General features: G+C 33.6%; 2 long non-coding RNA genes across 3 annotated transcripts in view; one reads left to right on the forward strand and one right to left on the reverse strand.

Moving 5' to 3' along the window:
- LOC135838392 (uncharacterized) overlaps positions 1–24037 on the reverse strand; it is a 221780-nt gene that overhangs the window by 49242 nt on the left and 148501 nt on the right. The gene's annotated exons all lie outside the window — the stretch shown is intronic.
- The window catches only part of LOC135838393 (uncharacterized), a 55167-nt gene that overhangs the window by 28168 nt on the left and 2962 nt on the right, over positions 1–24037 (forward strand). Inside the window, exons 9-11 of the long non-coding RNA XR_010557402.1 lie at positions 2502–2643; positions 5009–5271; positions 6478–6643. This is a non-coding gene — a long non-coding RNA (uncharacterized LOC135838393). The remainder of the gene's footprint in view (positions 1–2501; positions 2644–5008; positions 5272–6477; positions 6644–24037) is intronic.

Genomic DNA, 24037 nt, shown 5'->3' on the forward strand with positions numbered 1-24037 from the left:
AGGAGGGCTCAACAAGATCACCAACAGTTGACTTGACAAGTCGAAAACAAGGTACCTATAAATTGAATCTAGACTCTTCAACCCGAAAAATTAGTGGACGCTCCAGAACTACTCAAAGTAGCTCGAAACTGTTTAAGATCTATTCGTAAGAGAGAGAGAGGTGTTGGGTAAAAATAACTATACATGCCTAACTTCAATATTCCGACGATATTTTTTCGTTTTCATGACCTAAATTCAATTTTTTTAAATTCCCGAAAAAATGAATTTCAGCACCTGAAATTTTGGCCAGTAAAGCATTTTTGTATACTTCTTTGATTTTTGTGCTGGGCAAAATAAAAAGAGAAAAAATTATTATTTTTTTTTTTAGAAAATTGAAATTTGCTACGTACGCAATTCCTCAACCACCCCTCCCTCCCTCCCTTCCTCCCTCCCTCCCTCCCAACGAATAGATTGGAAACCGATTCGAGCTGTTTTAACCAGACGGAAAGTGGATCTTAGGAAATCATTGGCACTCTTTTTCAGTTTTTCTTCAGCTACATGCAAAGATTGACAATATCGTGATAAGCCCCATAGTACGTAGGGCATATGACAATAGACTGTACTCGCCTCCCCACTGCACAAAGCTAGATCGAAAGAGCATGTAAAAATATATCACTATAGTCAACATTTCAGGCGGTAAAATGCATTTTTAGATTTCTGGAGAATTTTTAAAAATACAATTTGGGTCAAAAAAGAGGGGGAAAAAAATCAAAATTTCACTTAATTGGTCTAGAAAGCTTAAATTTGGAGTACACCCCCTTTTCGACACCATAAACATGTACCTACCCATTTCAAACGAATCACACGAATCCAACCTCACAAACTCCAAGTCTATCAACTCCATCTTACATAACCCATCAGTCCATCACCTTCGATCCGCAAATCATCGACTCGCCTCCTGATGCAATTGCTCGATCAAAACATGCAGAAGCCGATACAGTATTTCATATACCTATACGACAAACCTCGCCTAGCCTCGTACGTATTATTTAATCGCGAATGTAAAACGCCTCTAGAAGTCTCGGGACGTTTTACATGTTTAAAATTACTCTCTCATGCAACATTTATACATTTTCGCGAAACGGCAATCAACCAGTACTTGGAAATATAAGGTTTTTCAAACGCATTCCTTAAACGGGATTCGAGACGACAAGTTTAATGATTTGCGCGAATTCCTGCATGTATCATTGTATCGTTATAACGATTTGTTTTCTTTTATGAAGTTGTAACGGCGAAATAACACGTTATAAAAAGCCAGCTCGAGAGCGCGTGGTACGTGTATACTTGTAAATGTGTATATAGTGTGCTGCTTGTAGACGTACATACGAGTAGCATAAACTAGAATAATGTTGAAATACTTAATTAGGATAATTTCATAATGTACTAGCGTGAAATTAAATCGTCGTCGTTTATTTATTTTATTATTTATAAAACGACTAATAACACCGATGGTTGGCTATTTTGATCAACGCGACAAGTATTACTTACTACCTAGTACATATTATAAAAACGTACATATATACTTTTTTTTTCAATAAATGTACGACAATATGTACGCAGAATTAGGTACCAGGTATATATGATTACAAATTAGACATGATAGAAAGTTTTTTACTACATATAGACCAAGTGCAAATATGTATTTTTCGCACATTTGCCTCCAACTGATGAAATAAAACAACACGAACTAGGTATACTCGAATCGAAAAAGTTAACGATTTCAGCAACGAGCTATCGACAATTCCACACAACTTGTCAAATTATCGGTATTAACCACATCTCGATGCTTGAGTTGTTTTTGGTGTAGGGCTTTTATGGTATAAGTTCAGTGGGTGTTTGTTTGTGTGCGAGGCATTAAATGAAAAATCAATCAAGCTAACTCGCCGATTCATTAATATAAGAACCAAACCAACCATCGAATAAACAATTCCGGGGGTTAATTTAAGATAATTTTGCCGGCTCGTTAATTCTATGCCATATTGTTTCCGTAACAATAAATTAGGTTATCGGTGAAAGCCTTTTTAAATGAGTTGTTTAAAAAGGATATATTATGTACGAACGAGGTATTCTTTCTTCCGAATACGTTTTTTTTTCGATATCGGATGGAAATTGGAAATTCTCATTTATAGGTACCTAACGTAAGATGGATTCGTGATAATAATTTAATAATTGATTGAAAGAATAATTAGTGTGGAAAGATGACGTATTATGCTCATAGTATTGCTCTCGTTAAAATTCTAAATTTAAATGATATTGTTTCCGGCAACACTAGAGTTGTAATTTGCCATATACAAAAAGCGAATAACCTAATAATTCTACTCGTACTATTATTGGACGCCCTCGTTACGACTTTTATTATGATACTGGCGCTGCTAATTAATTGGCGTAATATCGTTTTTACACTTAGTTAGATGTACTCTTAGTACAAATATTATAATTTTTTTCTTTTGTTTTGTTCACAGCGATGAAACGATTCGTCAGAAGTATCAAAATCACACGTCAAGATTTCACTCCCAAAAATCAGACCATCAAAGTTTCGCAAAAATACCTTCAGAACTGTCCCCCTCCCCCCCCCCTCTCCTTGAAAACGACAGAAAACAGAAGGTACGTACTCAGTACTCGATATTTTGAAATATTACATGCTGAAATGGTGAAATTTTCTGAACTATCCCCTACTCTTGCCACCCCCCCCCCCAAATATGGAAAAAAAGACCAGATTCAAATTTTAAAAACAGTAAATTGTTTTAAAACTGCTTTCAAATGCTGTGGATTAAATTGTACACCATGTTTTCTTTAATATGTAAGAAATGACGAAGTTTTGCCATATTTTACCAGCTGTTTGGAGCCATTTGGTACTCTTTTGGCAGCGCCTAGGGGTAGTGGGCAGACCGATAGATACATGTACATATTATACTTAGGTTTCAGCGAGAAAAATCCTTTAATCCCAAATTTCATTTTGAAGCAGCCTCGGTTCTTAGACTATGCAAACAGGGCTCGTACTAAATTCTCTTTCTCCTCTCCCCTAAAAAAAGTAATTTTAGCAATCAAAAATAAAAAAAGCTCGAAAAAGTAACCAAAAAAAGTGACAAAAATGACAGCAAAGCATTTAAAAATGAAGAACCCCCCCCCCTCAAAAATTCCGGGTTTCAATGTTAAAAAGTTGATCTAATTTGTAACATTTTTTGGCAACAAAAGTTTTTGACAAACAAGGACATATTTGGGAAAAAAAGAGGCCTTTGGCAAGAAAATTTTAACGAAAGGAAGTTTTCATTGGCAATTGCAGATAAAAAAACAATTTTGTTGAAAAGACGAGGATTTTTGAAAGTTTGTTTACAAAATGCAAGATTTTTTAGGAACTCGTAATCGGTTTAAAAAAAGTGATAGACCTAGACCTACGTACTTTTTGGCAATTTCTGGCAAAAAAGCGACACATTTGGATAATTTTTGGAAAAAAAGTGAAAATCGTTGACAATTTTGCAAAAATTTTACAATTTCAACAAAAAGATTCAATCTTTGGAAATTAATATTTGACAAATAGGTATATTCTTTTTCGCAATTTTTACTCGAAAAGCGAGACTTTATTGTACTTCTTAAGTTGAAAAATAAACTTTTTGATAATTTTTCATAATTTTTGATAATTCTAGGTGAATGACAAGACTTCATTGAAGCATTTTTTTTTTGCAAAACACGGCAATTTAGCAAAGGGGTAAAAGCGAGAAATTTTCACAAAACTTTGACAATTTCAGCAAAAAAAAAGACTTTTTAGGGAATCATCAGAAAAAAAGAGATAGGCATACTTAATTTTCGAATAAAAAAGTGAAAATCTTTAGCAATTTTGTTATAAAGCGAAGATTTATTACAAAAAGTAGAAATTTGACAATTTTAATAGAAAGAATAAGAACGAAGTAACTTTTGAAAATTATTGGTAAAAAAATTAAATTTTTATTCGTAATTTTTTGAAATAAAAAGTTGAATATACTTATTTGTAGTTTTCAAGTTGAAAAGTGAGACTTATTTCAAGTGATTTTTGGCAGTTTTAGGTAAGAAACAAGGCTTTGGAACAATTTTTGAAAAAAAGTGAGACTTATTTTCAAAACTTTTTGCAAAAAAACGACTATTTTTAACAATTTTATTAAAAAATAAGATTTTTGTAAAATAATTGGTAAAAAAAATAATACTTTTTCATTTGTTTAATTTTTTTGGTATAAAGCAAAAATATAAGGAATTTCTTTGGCAGAAAAACGAGGCTTTTATAGAAAAACAATCGAATACTATGCCACGTACAGCATCAAGAATTTCTGGTTTTGAATTTCATTTTTTGATTTTTAGCAACTTTTAGAAAATTTAATTGGCCCATTCCCTTTAAAAAATCAAAATGCGATGAAAAAGCTAAAATTCCGTGATTATCATTGCATAATTAATTTGAATTTTCGGAGGAATGAATTATATTTGAGCCTTGGCAAATCCAAAAACCCTCAATGGAACAGTTTGAATCCACCACTAATCCAATCACGTGGTTCAAAATCGAATCTCCTCCCTTCCATGAAGACTGAAGGCTATTTGAAAATATTTTTCTTAATTTTCGTGAAATAAAATTGAACAAAACAGCAAAGCATGACGTCAAAAATCATATTTTTGGTCAGAAAGAATCGACTCTCCAGTGATCCGGAATCTAAATATCGTATTTACGGTGAACTGGTTATGCAAATCTATTAACATATTTTTTAACGTGACAGGAAAATTGAATTCATCGCTTCAAATTTTACTCACGTTAGTTGTAGTGTTTTAGTATTTTCGGACGCTTATTCAATTTATTTATACCTCAGTTGCAAAAATTTTCTGCTGGTTGGAATAATTATTTTTCTAGCAACAAATTTTTTAGCATTTAAAAAAAATCAATCAATTAAATTTTTTAAAAATAATCAAACCCTGAAAATGATGATTGCTTATTTTTTTTCTTTTTTTTCAGAGTACCTACCTACCTACCCACGTAAAAAACTTGACTTGGCAATTTAGAAGACAACAGAATCAACTTTTGAAGAAATTCACACACTTCCACCGAAAGCAACAAAACTCGATAGTCTAACGCAAGAATAAGTACATCATAGAGCAGCCAATGGTGTAATATTATTGCAACCCAGATGGATTTATTAAAAAATTTAGCACCGAAAATGTACAAAATTATCAGAATTCGTAATGGACGAACGCCTCCCCTTCAACTTCTCAAGGAAAGTAAGTTTCTTTCCGAAAGGTGAAAAATATTGCAATTATGTTAAGTACGTACAAGTAAGTATAATGAAAATGTAAAAAAAAAACTCGTTAATACTTATGTCTACTGGATTGATGCAGATTTTCTCAAGTTCTCGATTTCTTTTTGGTGAGCTTTCCAATAAATATGAGAGAATAAAAAAACAATGGAAACGTTTTTCTTAGAAGAGTTGATAGAAAATTATTGAAAATAAGTAGCCTCATTTTCAATTTTTCATTCAGAAATTATAGCTTCATTGACGACTACAAATTCTTCAAAGTTCTTATTCCTCAAAACTGAATTTCATAAAGTCATTCATAATGCATTGAAATCTACTATCAGATCACGAATTAATTTTTTTTCAAATGCTGGACGAAGATTCAGATCTGTTAGATATTAAAATTTAAAAACTCAATAGTAAATTTAGAACTTGAATTTGAAAAAAAAAGAATTTTGGCCCAAACTTGCCTCACTTTCGATCGCAAAAAATTTTAGAGCCCATCAAAAACCAATATTTTTTCCATTTTACTTTTTATCAAATTCTCAGAATATTTCTGGATCCACAAAAGTGGCTTGAATTCAATTCTAAAAATTTTTGCATTTCCTCTTCAACTCTTTATTACCTTTACTTACAGAATTTCAAAAACACACAATTCTTAGCAATTGTCTTTTATTATAATAAAAATTTACTCTATTTTTTCTCATTTTTTCAAAAATGTGTAGTGTTTATCAAAATTTTGACAAAACTCGTTTTTTTCTTTTTTTTTTACCATCTTGTCTGAAAATTACCACATTTAACTTCATTCGCTCTAATTTCATCACTTCATCATCACACAATTTCTTCAACTTCTGTAATTTTCAATTTCCAGAACCTTTAATACGTAGTAATTCCACCAACAGGTCCTTACAACCTGAAACGTGGAAAGTTTTAAATTCAAATCCTTTCAAATCGCCATTTACCATTTACACAGCACACCAAACGTAATAAATCGAAGACAATACCTTTAATCAAAGCGTAAAATTTGTAGCTCTACGCGAGAAAAAAAATCGAAGAAATGCAACATTTCTAAAACAAGGCTATAAATAAAATAAGAATTCATCTTACGGGCGGCAAGCGGTCTATACTGTCTTTTTAAATGGGCGAAAATCCAATCGAATAACCTAGCACGCTTTTTGTTTTTTCATTGTAGGAAAAAGAAGAAAAAAAAAGAAGAAGGAAAAAAGAAAAAAGAAAAAAGGCGAAAGGAAGAGAGAAAAAAAAGAGGAAAGGATCATCCGTATATAGTATACGAAGAAGTGAAACTTGCTTCGAAAATGGTTTAAAAGGACGATAAATGTGATTCTAAGGCCAAGTTGGTATGTTGGTGCGAATTTTTTTACGAGTAATCTAATTTTAAAGTTATTTTGACCTTTTTTTTTTTTGGTACGTTTGGCGAGTTGTTAATGAAGGATATTTTACCATAGCTGGAGGATACCTACTCGTACATTGTGCAAGAGGTATCATAGAATTCAGCTATGCGAATTTTTTGTTTAATTCATTCGAGAGTATATTGCCAAAGGAGAGGAGGAAGTGGGGGAAGGGTGTTTGTGTTCGTTAGTGGACGAAATTTTTTTACATTTTTCATGCGAGCGTCGCATCTTTGCGGTCTCTGTTTCGTCGAACGTGAGTAAAATTTCTAAACATGGAGATCTCTCGTGTACAATGTTGATGTCGAGTGCTGCTTGTGAAACTTTTCGGGGTCATTTTGCGGATTTAAATTCAATTACTAATCAACCTTTACATTCAGTATAAAACCCTGCACATTTCTACTTTATTTATCCGCTAAAATACCAACTCCATACTCTATATAGGTAGTCAAAATGTGTACTAGCTAGGTATCCCTATATCGAGGATATAATTATAACCGATATTTATCCAAGACACGTTTATAACGTGATCTTTGGCGTAATTCAGCGGTTGAAAAAAAATCTGAATAAAAGACACGAGCGCGACGGTTTTTTTTCTCTCTCTCTCAAGTTAACACAATGAGAGAGGAAAAAAAATCATTGGTCAATTTCGAATACCTAATAAATACGAAATTTAATCTATCGTATATTGATAACTTGGACAATCCAACGTGCCTTTTTATAAATCTAATCTCGGACAATAGCTTAGATCTAATACCTAATGGCGATCACACTTTTTATTAAAATACTATACGTACATACATATACTGCCGGAGCCTCGAGTGACCGATGCTGTATTCAAAACGAATATTATTCGAAATGTTATGTTAGTTATGCTTTTATTGATGTATATGCGCGAGATTGACGAGATGGATGGCGTGTTCTGTTCGCATATAACTTGTATGTACTGTTTTCATCAGACCTCGAGAGTCTGCAGCCATTTGGACGGATCTTTCAAGACTTACATAAACGTACTTATAACTACGAGTATAAATGAGTAGGTAATAAGAGAAGAGAGGGGAAAAAAATCGCCTAAGCGTAAAAGAATGTCCATAATATTTTCTTATTCGATTTGATATATATTTTTTTCCATTGGTCGTACGTGTTACCATATTATTAATATAGTTTGGTCGCGACTTATTAACGTGTGGTTATTACTATGGCGAAGATAAAAGCAGCTAAAAACTCTTAAGGAATACTTTCAATTCAAGATGGTCACGTGCTCGTACAACTCGTTGTAAATATTAACGCATCGATTTTATCGATTCGTTGTGGATACTCCGAGGCCTAATCATTTTTCTTCTATGGTCTATACCATTACCCCTTTGGTATAGAGGTAGATCCGATGAGCTATGTACTCTCTGTACTAACGGCAGCTCTTCGTATTGTAATATACTCTGCTTAATCTTTTCTCCATACATCGAGTACAGGTACTCAATGCCTACATAAATGTATCGAAGGTACATGATTTTTAGTATATTGATACGGTACACTAGGTAATATTGAACTGTGCTGTCTCGTGTCCGGTACTGAGATCAAGAAATGATCGGTTAACATAAACGCTGATCCTCGAAACTGGATAATTGGGCTGTTGAAAATTTTTACAGTTACGCTGGATTATAGATAGATGAAAAGTATAGAGCCAGTTCTGGTGAAAAAAAGGTAGTTACTAGATTTCAATTCCGTAATCCATACTTCTTGAATTTCCGGCCACTCGGTCATAGATTTCCATCAATTTGATAAAAAAAAAATCGAGAGTTCCGAAGTGAAATGAAACGTATTAATTTTGAGTCAGGATCCAAAAAATCAAACAAACGCACCGCCAAATATTATAATTTTTTCTTCATCTTTGGACCAATTTTACCTAGTGCTTGTCTGATGGGTTGAAAGAGCTACTTAGATCAAAAAATCAAGTCGATATTCAGACTGAGCACCTTCAAAAACCTAACACAGCATCCTTGATCATTTTGAATACCAGACAAAATTCTCCCCTGCCACTTTTTTGAAATCAGGGGTCATTTATTGATTTAAAAAAAATCTTACACAGTTAGGCAGAATCAAATCGACTTTATATGTATAATATTTTTTCGAGATTTAAAATGGATATTCTCAATACACAATGGTAGCATCAGTTCGCCTAAAAACCTTCGATGCAATTTTTTCCATTAAAAAGTAATTTAATCGTAATCAAAACAGCTCGAAAAAGTAACCAAAAAGCAAAAACATTAGGTCTACTGTTTTGCAATCTTTTGATGAAAAAGTAGCAATTTTTAACAACTAACAGCAGGGTGTCTAACAAAATCTGAAAACTAAACAGAAGGACCTTGAAAGGACCTTTTCAAAACTGAAAATTTACAGTAACCCTCCTCCCATTCGTTTTCACAAAATTGCCAAAAAAAGAGCTTCAAAAATTTATATACGAGTATTTAAAGGAAACAAAAAAATAATCAAGAAAATACATCAAACATATGGAAATAATCAATTGGTTTTCATTAACAAAATATTCAATTTTTTGCTATTTAGGTATTATTTTGACGTTTAAAAACATGGAAAATTCTGGAAAATTGAGTTTTCATTCTCCGCTCGATTTTGATAAATGACAGAATTATTCAAAAATTTGGGAAAAAAGAAGGACCCATAGGCAAAAAGACAAACTTTTCCTGACCTTCTGGGTCGAAGAACTGTTATAGACACCGTAAAGAGAGAATTTTTGCAATTTCTGGCAAAAAACAGCCATTTTTTACTAAAAAGGTCATTTTCCTTAATTTAAAAAAAAAGAGAATTTTTGGCAGTTTTGGGTCAATTTAGAAAAAATTTGAAAATCCAAAGCAATTGTGTTAAACAGTGAAAATTTTCATCGAAAAGCAAGAATTTTAGCTAAAAATAGCAATTTTTGGGAATTATTTGCAGAAATATACCTACTTACTATTTTGCAATTTTTGTCAAAAAAGCGAGCTGTTTGTAGAAAAACAAGATTTTTTGGAATCTTTTGCAACTTTTACTAAAAAAGCAAGACCTTGCAATTTTGATACGAAAACGAGATTTTTTGTCAGTTATTAGCAAAAAGCAAGAATTTCATAATGTTAACATAAACTACAACTTCGAGTAGCCCTAGTGGCACAAAAATGATGATTTTTCGTAATTTTCAAAAAAAAAATCGAGACTTTTTTCAACTTTTTGGTGAAAAAGTGAAACTTTTCAGCATTTTTCAATAAAAAAGCGAGACTTTTGGGTAATTTCTGGAATAAACAAGAAAGTTTTCAGGCATTTTTGATGAAAAAACGAAAAATTTCCTTATTTTGTTAGTTGTTAAAAAGTATCTTTTCTTTTTGCTAATAATACTACTCTTTTCACCAAAAATTGTTAAAAATTCTTGCTTCATCAAAAATTACTGAAACTTATGCACATTCTTTCGTAATTTTTTCCAAAAAAACGAGACTTTCTTGCAACTGTTTGGTAAAAAAACGATACTGGGGGGGGGGGATTTGGAAAAAAGATCTGATTTTCCAGCGTTTGCCAAAATTTAGATTTTTTGTCAAGTTTTGGCAAATAGAAAAATTACAACAATTCGACAAACAATAACTAGTGCTTTTTAACCGAAAGGTGATTTTTTTCAATTTAATGTAAAAAAGCGAAACCTTTGAATGATTTTTGGAGACAAAAGGACATTTTCTGAGAGACTATTTGGAAATTTTGACAAAAGTGAGATTTTTTGATGATTTTGGTAGAAAGCAAATGTAACGTCAAGCTGAGAAAGCAAAAAAAAAAAGTAAATTAGGCTGTTTTCATGACTTTTTTCCGCCTTTTTCTTCATTGTTGAGTACTTATTGGTTCAAATGTATAAACACAGCTTTTTTCCCTTCATAAGCAAACACCTTCGAGAAAATCCTTAATAACAAAAATATACATTTTTTAATGTTCTTCAACTTTTGTTTGAACATTTTCATCACATCTGCCTAATTTGAAAAATCACAATCAACAAAACACACAGTGAATATTTTTTACTGGATTTCGAAAACAAACTACATACAAAGAGTATCGCGGATTTGGACTAAATTCACGAGGGGGTACCTATTGAGTCGGAGACCCACCAGAAAAATTTGGGCCTGAATATCAAAAAAAAAAAGTCCCGGTATGGAGTCTAAAAACAGAGTAATTTTCAACCTGAAAACCCAATTTAGTCAAAATAAAATTTTTCAGGTCAAAATTTTTCTGTTTAAAAGAACATAAGAAAAATTGAAGAAAAGCAAATTTTTAAATTTCTATTGAAAAAAAAAATAAAAACCAGAACTTTTTTCAGCAATTCTAGGTTTTATGGCAAAAAGGTCAAGATTTTATGAGAATTTTGCCAAAAAATCAATTCTTTAAACAGGAAATTTTTCCAAATTTTTCGATGAGTAAAAAGAAGGGGAGAGTGTAAGATGAAATTCTACTCAAGTTGATATTTGAGGAGCTGGATATCAAAACGCCGTAAGTCCATTTTTATGAAAAATGAGATAAGAGTGTTTTCCTATGTAAAATTCAACGGGGAATCGATTGAAACCATCGTCGTAAATCCATCTGCCATGCTTCACCTTGAAAATCCCAGTTAAAGTTGAGTTTTGCATCAAAACGCAGTAAAAACCAGCAATTTTGCTTCAAAACGCAGTAACTACACTATTTTCAGCGTTTTTTGTGTTTTAAGGTTGGTAAACATTGATTTCAGAAGGTGGTTACTGTTGGTAATGAAACTAACAGACTTTTAAAAAATTTCCAACATATTGTTCAATCAATAATCACACTTGGCCTGAACATGAAAAACAAAATCTTGTGTCATCACTCAGTCACTATGGTATGGCAAACGGCGCCTTAATTTTGAATATTTTTTTTACTATTTAATAGATAATAATCATCAAAATGGTTCTCTACTCATGTGTTTTTCTTTCAGTAAGAGAGTGCCGGTGTATTTACTGCGTTTTGATATAAAATGTGCATGATTTTTGTAGCAAGTTTCAGATCAAAACGCAGTAACTGTCTTTTTTCAGATCAAAACGCAGTAACTTTTTTTTCCCCCTTCCCACGTTCCCCCCGTTCTCAAAAATTTGGGCACTTTCATGTTTTGAGGTCATGGTGACTTCCCCTTTCCTCTGATACCACATTTGACCCCCTTCGACTCCCCCCGACCCCCGCCCCCCACAGTTTTTCCTCATTTCTGAAAATTTTGCAAAATGGACTTACGGCGTTTTGATATCCAGCTCCTCATTTGTTCACTTTATAGAAGAACTAGGTTCTAATTTCTGATGATAAAACAATGATAAAATGAAAATTTTCAAAATATGATAGAAAAAAGCAAAACTTTCTTGAAAATTTGGCAAAAATTCGATTTTTTTGAAATTTTGGCAGGAAAGCCAGCGTACCTAGTATTTCAAAATTTGAAACCAAAACACATCGTTTTCTGCTTTTGGAATCACTTACACCTTCTCGTAACATAATTTTTGGACCAAATTCTCAAATATTGGGTAAAAATTTGTAGATGGGACGGAGACACAGAGAAAGAAAAAGTACATTTTTTCGAGCGAATCAGCATTATGATTCACGTTTTTGATCCTCTGAGTTCATTTTTGATTCGATTCCACAAAAAAACAATGACTAAATCTTACTAACAATTTTGAAAAATTTTTACTTTGTTACCAGCGATCATTTTTTTTATTTAACCCTCTGCCCACCCCCATCTTCTCTCCTATTCTTCCCAGAAGACGCTTTTTGAAACAATTGCCTACATTCAGTCACATTAACTAATTATTTTTTAGTAGCCTGAAATGTCATTTTTGTGTTTTTAAAATATTTTGTACAACATTTTTCTCTCCTAGTTGAGTACTTTCAAGTGTGATTAAAAATTGGATCACAGATTTTAAAAATAATCAAATCACAGCAAAAAAAGGGAAAAATCTTAAAACTCTGAATCATGATTCAGAATCTCTTAAAAATTTATTTGTGATTTTTCTGCGGCCATGAGAACTGTTCAACTTCATACTTTATGTACTTAACAATGACAGAGTCTTGCCATAAAACCATCAACAGTAAAATATAGATGCACGAACAACAAATTCTCCGAATATGTATGCAATTTACATTGGTAAATTTCCAAATTTTAGTGCTTTTGTGTGACTAAAGTTTGATTAAACAATGGGCACATGTGGTTTTGAATTTTCATAATGAATTCGATGTGAAAAGTGAAATTTTGAATTTTACATCATCATGCGAGCAACACTTTCCCGAAAATTGACGTGAAAAAAGCGTTAATTATTTTAAAATTTACGCGTCATTTTTCAAAACGTAGCGAAAAATTTAAATTACTCCTCACTTTCGAAACACATTTTTTAAACCGAACCAACTTTAATCATTACCTATAGCTTCAAGTCGTGCGTCAAAAAGGACACGTGCTCTTAAAATTTAATGAATCAAGCACACAATAATAGGTAAGTAGGTAGGTATTATAGAGATACAATGTCTCGTTCAAAAAACAAGAAAAAAAAACAGAATTTATTACTGAATTGAAGTTTTTATTCATCTTTGATTCTCTTGAGCTACGTTTATTTTCTCTTTTTTTCTTCATCTTTCCATTACCCATTTCCATTTTCATCGTTCGTCTAAAAATGAGGAATAACATTTTCACAACATTGAGTGTCCTCCTCCACCTCCACCTCGTCACACCAGTCTGAATTTATGACGTTCTATGAGGATAAAATGATTATTGATGTAATTTATGCAAAACTTTCACGAAAATAAATCAAATTTCTTTCAAACTGGAATATTGTAGCTATTGCTATATCATTACAGTATTTTAACCAAAGTGTTTTGAATTCAAAACTCAACCAGTCTCGCTTTTATTCCCCTCAAATACATAAAAACTTCGAAACTTCGAAGAATAAATATTTTTCAAATTTCAAAACTCCGAGGTTAAAAAAAAAGAATTAAAAATCCACTACAGCTTACGTAGACACGCACTCGAGTTCAATTAAGTGAAAAAACAACTACTCCGCTTCTTCCAGCGAAATAAGGGCGTATTTCTCACCCCCATTTTTCTCATAATAAACTCTCTATTGAAAAAAAAAAAAAAAAAAACGTACCAAAAAAACACAATAATCTCACATCCCCACACCTCTTTAAAATTCAACAACGTTGAAAAATACTCGTTTATTCCAAATCATAAACCAATCTTCATCGCCATTCAACACGTTAGCGTATACCTACGCGCAAAAAATGTACACCAGTACATATATGCAAACCTTCCTCTAAATATACGCAGAGAAACCTCTTTCGTTATGCTATTTTGGCGACAGTTCGGTTAACACGACGTATAAGTAAGGAGTAGAGAGAAGAAAATCAATATAAATGGTAATTCCATGCAGCGAAGGGGTTGCTTTTTACCTTCCACCACGCTTTATCGCGACCTTAATATTTTACACGGTATTATTCGTGCACTCCTCTCGACTCTCGAGCCCAGAAGCTGGCGCGCGTTCACTGTTCAGTGTTCACCCCTTGACGCGCACGCGTAACATCCCTTCTTCCAGCTATAGGTTTTGTATAAACGTCGTATAAAATACATTCGGCTTCCTTGGTAAAATAAGGGTAGGCAAAAAAAAGCGACTGTAAAGTATTACGCTATTGTAATTATACGAAAATAAAGCTGTGCTGTAGGTAGGTAGCTAGGTTCATAAAGCGCATGAATCTGTACTACATATAACCTGGCGCAGATTCCACGCAGCGGTGGAGTTGAGTAATTTTTAGAGGATTTTAAACTGATTAGAATTCGGTGTATTGTAGATACGTAGAGATGAGAGGGAAAGGGGGCACCGTCAATTTAAAAGAATGCGTTATAAGCTTTCAGGGGAAACCAGCTGACAGATATAAAAATTATTTTCGGTACGACTGCGTGAGGGGCAAAAGGAGAATAGTAGGTAAAAAATACAGAGAAATATTATTACAAAAAAAGAGAAAGAAATCGAAACATTAATACTTTTAGAAAATATTTCAGAAAATTCGAAAGCAGGCAGCTCGATCAATGAATTTAATTTTCTGTGATCCAAAATTCAATCTGCAGAAAACCAATCGAAAAGTACCTGATTCTATTGGTGTAGTACGTAGGTACATATATCAAAATACTCAAATTTCATGGAATTTTTCATGTAATATCTGTCCGTTATCAGAAATATTTTGATGACCCTTCAGAAATTTTCAAACATTCAAAATCACTCGAGCCTTAATGAATTATTGAACTACCTACGCAGCAAATTATTCAACTTAAACAAAAATTCAAAAAATGACATACCTATACAAATATCTGTAGGGATCAACATGTTTCCTTCCCTCCTCTCTTTGACTTTTCTGTGGCCAGCAATATTCTAAAACAGCGACGGATTTAGATTTTTTGCTCCCCTAGGCTGGAAATTATTTGCCTCACCACAACATTTAGTAAAAGGAGAGCTTTGGTTTAAAAAGCGAATAAATTATGCAAAAAAAATTATGGACAACACAAACTTTTTAAATACGTATGAAAAAAGTGCAATTTGACGAATTTCTTAGAAACATCTCTGAACATTGATCGAACAAAAATAAGGATTCTTCAGAATAAAATTTTTATGAAAAAATTGGTTCATCCAGAAATGAGACGGTAACTGCCCCCTTGTCCCCTATGCCTTGGGTAGACCATTCTTGATGGACTATTGCAGTTGAATCCCAATTTACAAAATTGAATATATTTTTTTCCCATTCTTTTTTTTTAAAAATGGCCATCCCTCAAAATTTGCCACCCTAAGCGACAACTTAGTTCGATTATATGCTAATCTACCTGCCGCTGGTCTAAAATCGGTCAATATGTTGTCAGTGAGAGACAAAATCAATCGTCAATGAACAATGATACATATATTTTTTTGGGAATATGCAACATACGATAACTAGCATTATTTAGCAAACGCATGTAACAGATTATTCCATTTCCCCAAAAAAGTTTGAAAAATGGACAGAGGCCTTTTGGAATATTATTGTACATACCTCTCATACATACTTATGTATTTTTAGAAATTGACGAAATGTATATTTTTTCCTCTCATAAAATAAGAACTTTTTCCGTGAAGATTTAGTCTTTTCTTGGCAACAAAAGAGCAATTGCAATAATTTTCATCTTAACATTCTTATTTGAGCACAAAACGATTATTTTTAGCGCAACATAGACAATTGTTGTAAAAAATGACAATTTTTGGTAAAAGATGTTCATTTTCAATTTAAAAAAAATAGAGTTTTTGAAAAAAATTGATATTTGTAACAAAAAATTGGCAGACACTTTTAGCAAAAAATGAGCATTTTTGGTGAAGATGAGGTATTTTTAGGCGATAATTGTAAATCACTTAGCTCTATTTCGTTAAGCACCATTTTTTTGGCACGAAATGATTTGTTTTTAGCAGAAAATGATTATTTTTACTCAACTAGCACAGAAGGATTTTTTATAGAAAATTTTTGATAGAAAATGAGCATTTCTGGCAGATAAATAAATGAGCATTTTTGGTTTCAGAAAATGAGTATTTTTAACAAAAATGAGCATTTTTGGCAGAAAAAAAGCGAGAAAATTGGCGTTTTTAGCAGCAGAAAAGTAGCATTTCTGGCAGCAGAAAAATAAGCATTTTTGGGAGCAGAAAATGAGCATTTTAGGGAGAAGAAAATGAGCATTTTTAGGAGAAGAAAATGAGCATTTTTAGGAGAAGAAAATGAGCATTTTTAGGAGAAGAAAATGAGCATTTTTAGGAGAAGAAAATGAGCATTTTTAGGAGAAGAAAATCAGCATTTTTAGGAGAAGAAAATCAGCATTTTTAGGAGAAGAAAATCAGCATTTTTAGCAAAAATGAGCGTCTAAAATGGTCATTTTTGGCAGAAAAATAAATACGCATTTTTGGTTTTAGAAAATGAGTATTTTTAGCAAAAATGAGCATCTTTGGCAGAAGATAAGTGAGAAAATGGGCATTTTTGGAAGCAGAAAATTAGCATCTTTGGCAGCAGAAAATGAGCATCTTTGGCAGAAGATAAGCTAAATGGGCATTTTTGGCATAAAAATAAATAAGCATTTTTAACAGAAAATTAGATGAGCATTTTTTAGCAAAAATGAGCATAATATCTTTGGCAGAAAATAAGCTGGAAAAATGAGCATTTTTGGCAGAAAAATAAATGAGCATTTTCAGCAGAAAATTAGTATTTTTGGCTGCAGAAAATGAACATTTTTAGCTGAAAATGAACATTTTTAGCAGAAATGAGCAACTTTGGCAGAAGATAAGCTAGAAAATGAGCATTTTTGGCAGAAAACTAAATTGGTATTTTTGGCAACAGAAAATGAGCATCATTGGCAGAAGATAAGCTAAAAAAATGAGCATTTTTGGCAGAAAAATAAATGAGCATTTTCAGTAGAAAATTAGTATTTTTTGGTTGCAGAAAATGAACATTTTTAGCAAAAATAAGCAACTTTGGCAGAAGATAAGCGAGAAAATGGGCATTTTTGGCAGAAAAATAGATGAGCATTTTTTTAAAAGCAAAAATGAGCATATATCTTTGGCAGAAGATAAGCTGAAAAAATGAGCAATTTTGGCAGAAAAATAAGTGAGCATTTTCAGCAGAAAATTAGTATTTTTGGCTGCAGAAAATGAACATTTTTAGCAGAAATGAACAACTTTGGCAGAAGATAAGCTAGAAAATGAGCATTTTTGGCAGAAAAATAAATGAGCATCTTTGGCAGAAAAATTAATGAGAATTTTTGGCAGAAAAATAAATGAGCATTTTCAGCAGAAAATTAGTAGATATTTTTGACAGCAGAAAATGAACATTTTCAGCAAAAATGAGCATCTTTGGCAAAAGATACCTAAGTTGGAAAATGAGCATTTTTGACAGAAAAATAAATGAGCATTTTTAGCAGAAGAAAATGAATATTTTGGTTGCATAAAATAAACATTTTGGCTGCAGGAAATCACATTTTTGTCAGCAGAAAATAAATATTTTTAGCAAAAATGAGCTTCTTTGGTAAAAATTCAGCATTGTAATGCTGAAAAACGGCTAAATGAAAATTTCAGAAAACCACAATTATTACACTTATTTGGCCAAAAAAAAAACATTATTTTTGTCACAAAATGATAGATAATTTTCGGTAATAAAAGATGAGAATTTTTGGCAAAAAGTGAGAATTTGTAAATTGAGCAATTTTTTGGCCTCGATTAAAAGTACATATCATACTTACCTATCATTAGAAGGTTTAGAAATAACGCAACAGAAGTTTCCAAAAATATTTTTCAAAACACCGAAAAGTTTTGAGAAATCGCATTTAAGTCTCATGAACAATGGGTCACACAATTTTTCACATTTTATTATGAAAATTTGTTTAGTCATGAAGATGCAGTCGAAGGGGGGGGGTGTTTAAGCCAAAAATGAGTTGATATTCCAACTTACAAATTAGTGTCAATGAAAATACGTATAACAAACAAAAATCAAACAACCACAACATCTCAATATTCATCTCAAATTTTGTCCAAAATTTTGAGGTTTCCGTTAATACTCGGTTTGTTTGTATTTTCACATAATTCTAAATGAGCCCCCTAAGATCTTTTTTACCGTTTCTAAATACAAAATGAAACCTCACAATCTTCCAAAACTCGCAAGATTTTTTTTTCACGTGAACTCCTCTTTTGAATATTGAAATACACCAAATTAAGACTTTTGACAAATCAGTAAAATTTCATTTCTGAAGTTGTATGTGCATACCTAGCAAAAAAATCTGCAATGATTTTGTTACTTATTGGTTTCGCATTGAAATTTCAAGCAATTCATCAAAAAGATCCAAAATATTATTCATTCGGTCAGTAAAATGGCTAATATTCAATTCAAAGTTCACAAAGAAATGGACAGTGATGCTTCAAAATAAATACAAAATTTTCCTTCTCTTCTCCTTTGTCCAAGTCAGTCTTCTTGAAACATCTTCATTTGAAGGCTTAAGCTTCAACAAAATTCTGCTGGACGCAGATATTTTTTGTCCTATTCCTCTATAATTGTACATTCGACTAATTCCCAATCTTCAAATTTTTCACAGAGCGAATTCAAAAATCAAAACAATCAATACAAAACAATCCAGTTATCCGTTTTTGAACCCAATTTCAAATATATTTCCAAAACAAAAAATTCTTTTACACCATTTCCAGCCACACCTCACCAGCTTCCGATTCAAATCATCCAAAAAAAACCCGCACCTCATAAAATCCAAACCTGTATGAGGAAAAAATCACCCCTTTCTTTCGCCCTCCACCTCTCCTCCACCACCCCGATATATAGCCAAATATCGACGTAGAAAACTACACGAGAAAAAGGCACGGCAGTGGTAGCTCTCAAAAAGGAGGTTACGTGCCACCTACGCCGCATAATATACGACCCATAGATGGCAGAAAGGTTTACCTTTAAACGACGTTCAAATGTTTTTTTCTCCTCTATTTTAGACGCTTGTTTCGGTGAATATTGAACAAGAGAGAGACGATGCGCGATACCACAAATCCATCAAGCATGCGCCGATTCGCCTTTTTATCCACGACCCCGACGACGATGCCCAGCACCCAGCACCCAAAAATATACGCGAATAAGACGCATTTGAATACACACACGCTGCATAATCAGCCCGTAAAAAAAACCTAGCGAAAGGGTTGCATGTAAAATAGTCCCTAAAGGGTAGGTCTTACGTATATACGTACCTCTAACATCACGCCACATTCTGGTAACTCCTACTTTGAATATGAATAGCTCTCTTTTTTTTTATCGGTTCAACCTTTTCGAAGAGAGTGAAAAAAATACCCTAAAGCCCGCCCAATTGTGTGACGAGGCGAGTTTTTCCATTTTCCTCGTTTCGCTGACTGCTGTTTAGCTTCTTTATAAAATATAGGTGTATGAATATCAAATGAAAAACGCTAGTTCTTTTTTTAGGGAGGAGACTCTTGCTTTTTTTTTTACCTATAGCTATCTGTATCCTTCTGGGTCTAGGTAGGAGGGTATGATGCACGAATGGAAAAAAAATTTCTCAAGATTGCAAATAGGTATGTACAGATATGTACCTATAGGTACTGGGATCGTGTTTTTTTTTTCAGTAAATAATTTATGCATTGTACAATTTCCAACATCGCTAGTTCTTCGATTTGATTAATAGCCATTTAGTTACTCGTATTACTCGTTTATTTGGTTAATGAATATTAAAACCTGTGAGTTTCTTTCTCTCTCCTTCACGTGCTGCAATCTCTTCTCTTCTCTATGTACATAAAATAAGTATATACGAAGCGAAACGAATAACTACTGTGTTTGTAAATTTTAACCCACGCACGCGAATACGCCTAGAATATTGATTGCCTACGACGCGACCAAGACGACCAATTTGGTATAAACTAAAAACCTTTTCTTTTCTTTCCTCCCCCGGCTTCAAAGTACACTCGACGAAGAAGAAGATCGAGGAAACCGAAGAGGAAAAAAAAAGCACACCGAAGATAATTTAGTTAATAATTATCGGGGCGATGAGCCCTGCCTGTGCTGAGTATGGAGGATGCTGCATCTTCAGCACACACTCTCACATATAAGATGGTACATGGCATATTAAAAACCAACATTGAGGTATAGAGAGAAAAATCACAATAAAGGCTAAACGAGAAAATAACAACGCCGGTCGTTAAAAATTATTACAAAAATGTTGACCTGCATTCGTCGGCTAAATATATAAAGACAAAGAGTATCTATCTATACGATACCCTAAGCACAGCACACATCAGAGAGAAAAACAAACACAATTTGCATTATTCTCCATCTCTGTCTTTCCGTTCGTCTATACATATATTATGTATACACGCTTAAGAGTGCTGAAGAGCGAAAAGGACGCAGATATAGTCGAGTTGGAGAAATATGCGTAAAAAAAAACAACAACAACAAAAAGGTTGAAAGAGAGAAAAAAAACGGCGGCAATGTTGTCCGTCAACCATCAATCAACGACTACATTACAAATATTCAGTTCATCTTCTGCTGTTTTATCTGCATTATGCTTCGCTCTATAGCTTTTTCTATTACTAAGATATGTTTCAGCGCAAATGCATCAACCGGTTGTCTTTCCAGTCAGTTTTTTTGCAAGAAGCGCGATGCGCGATGCGGCGCACAGGGAGGAGCGTCGGCTCCGACTTAAAACGAACGGTGGCGCATATTTTCTATTATAATGGCTTAGCTCATCTCGACGCATGATTTAAATGATAGTTGTTGCCGGTTCATCGCGTATAAAGGCGCCGATCAAAACTAGCTTCTTGCAGTCTTTAAGGCTATAGATGGCCTTTTACTTTTTTTTTTGTAGGTACGTTTTCGCCGCATCCCACTTCCTTTTTACTTTTTAGATGACTATGGACAGCAATTAAAACCTCGATAGTATACCTAGGCTAGACTATAATTCTGCATAATGTACCTCTCAGTTACGTAACTGATTTCATTATACCGATTGGGTTCAATTTTTAGGATTCTATTCTCCTAAAAAAAATTAAATACAATTTCATCTCACACGAACCATCTCCGAATTATGAAAATTTGGAATAAATACTCGAGGGTTCATTCGAATACACCAAGAGGTAGCTAGAGAGACTCGGTCCAGCATTACTGGTTTCATTCATGCAAACTCTGCACAAAGCTTCGCCTCTCCAGCTCTTACGTTTCATTGATAGTTTTGCTTGGCTGTACACACACGATGCAGCAGCAGATTGTGCAGGCCCATTGAGTTGTCAGCTAGTGCACGATTCTTCGCGTCTACTATCTATTGTTTAGCATGGCAGAAAGAGAGAAAGAAAAAAGGTTAATTTTAATCCGTCGTTTTTACGGTATATCTAGAGATATAGGTACTATACATAGGTAAGGTGTACTCGAGTGGATGTTGCGACTGGCGCTGGTATAGATAGACTTTTTCTGTCATGATTTGCCCATTCATACCTATAGATACGTTATGGATTTTATTTGTTGTATGTAGTATACTTTACTAAATGGTATGGTGTAGTATACTGATTTTTTCGAGGTATTTCGTTCTTTGAGGCTGGTTTGTAGACGAGATCAGGGAGTGGAGAAGATATAGAGAGACGGATCTTTTGGGTCATTGAAATTCATGTTTGAAGTGGAAAAAATTAAGTTGATGATGCAAGGAATGAGTCTTCTATGAGGGAAAATTGAAAAAAAGGTATTACACGAAGAAGATAAATGTCCTTTTGTAGCAGATAAAATTGCATATTTTTTTATTTTACCTATTACCTGTTGGTTGGTCACCGTGCCGTGTACAGCTACAAGGCTAGAGGCACGGGTCATTTTATACTGTTACGTTAATGAAAAGAGGTTGGATTTTTGGAGAAAGGAGAGTAAGACTGAAGGGTTATGAGCTACATATTTCAGGTAGGGTTTAAGGAAGGTTAAGTGAGTTTCTTAAATTGGTATGATCTTGACAGGAGATGGTGAGTTGCACTTTGCATGCAGAGCATATTGGAGGGGATTCTTTTTTGAACAGATGATAGTGGGTGAGGAGGGTATGGCCTGTACATACACGGTATAAGGCAACAGCCTGCTTCCTGGACAAATCTTGAATGTTGGTGGTGTGACTTTGGCTGGGAATTAACCGTGAACTTATGGATTCCATGACATCAGACACAGGGACAGGTGTTTCTGGAACCAGTGAAATCTGTAGTGACTGCTTTGCTGCTAAGTCTGCTGTTTCATTTCCCAAAATTCCTGAGTGGGCTGGAATCCAGGCTATGGTAATATGTCACATTGGAGAGATGAGATTTCTGAGGCAATTGGATGTTGCTTTGATTTAGATCTTAGTTGAGAGATGGAATTTAGTGAATCGGTAAAGATCACAACTTTGTCGAGGCTGCTCTCATTTGCCGTGTTTAAAGATGTAAATATAGCATATAGTTCACATGAAAGAATACTGAACAAGCATGGAAGTGGAAATCGCAAAACCTCACAATCATGAACGACTAAACAACCACATCGATCCACAGATTTTGACCCATCAGTGTAAAACAAAATGAAATCATTATACTGAGCAATAAAGTTATTGATAATTTGTGTATTTAGTTGAGTGTGTTGAAGTAATGATGTATCAAATGAGAGAATATTTTTCTTAGCTTTTGTAGGATTCTCTGGATAGAATGGTGGCAGAGGATATAGCTGAATGGAGTTTAGAATGGAAGAGGATTTATGGAGATAAGAGTCATAAGCATATGGGAGATTGGCATTAATTTTTGATTCACAGACAATTTCCCAAATCCATTTGCCAGAACGGATTTAAACCCGAATGATATTTTGCCCGAATTTTGCTACCTCGAATGCCAATTCCCAAATCCATTTCCCAGAATTTCTGGTTCCCGAATGTTTTATCCCCGAATTTTTGGTTCCTGAATGTTTTTTACCCGAACAAAAATTTCAAATCATTACCATTAAGCATGAGACGCAGGGTAAAAGCACAATCAAAAAAGAAATGGATCAACCTCCAAAATCAAATCAGCGGCATCGTAAGAAATTACGATGATTACATTGAATGAAATGAAGAAATTGCATTTCTGCAAACCTTAAGTCACATCATCCGTGTGTAAGTTATAAAAAATTTAAAGTTTTATAAAATATTGAAAATTCATTGAAAGCTTTATAAAAAATTGAAAATTTTTAAAATCTATTCGGGAATCAATTCATTCAGGGAAAAAAATTTGGGATAAAAGTATTTGGGAAATTTGTGATTCGGGTAAATTTTGATTTGGGATTTTTCCATTTGGGGAAAAAATTTGGGGGAGTGGCTGGGAACCCAATTTTTGAGTCTATGGTGAGAGGAAGACTGTCAACAGTTCTAAGGTGAATGAAAAATTTTGAAAGGATGAGTTTTGATCATATAGAGGGGAGGATTTCAGATGCTTCCTAATTATAGACACTGGACCTGCGTATAAGACAACCAACTGGCAGCCATCTTCGCAAAATATCCTGTGTAACACCAATTTCTCCCGCTGGGTGCTCTTGGCAGCGCTGTACTTCAATCTGCAGGCAATGGGAAAGAAGGATGGTAGTGATGTTTTGAGTAGAGCCAATTTCTCCCACTGGATGCTCTTGGTTGCGCTAGGGCTGCTCTGTATTTTGCATGGTACTTTGTTCAAGAATTCAACATCAGCGCTGCGAAGAGCACCCAGTGGGATAAATTTGCGTTACACAAGTTTTCTTTACTGTTTCTGTTCCCCTCAGCCTGCAGTTGGTTGTCTTATT

This window comes from Planococcus citri, chromosome 3 (assembly GCF_950023065.1).
Source record: "Planococcus citri chromosome 3, ihPlaCitr1.1, whole genome shotgun sequence".
NCBI lineage: Eukaryota > Metazoa > Arthropoda > Insecta > Hemiptera > Pseudococcidae > Planococcus > Planococcus citri.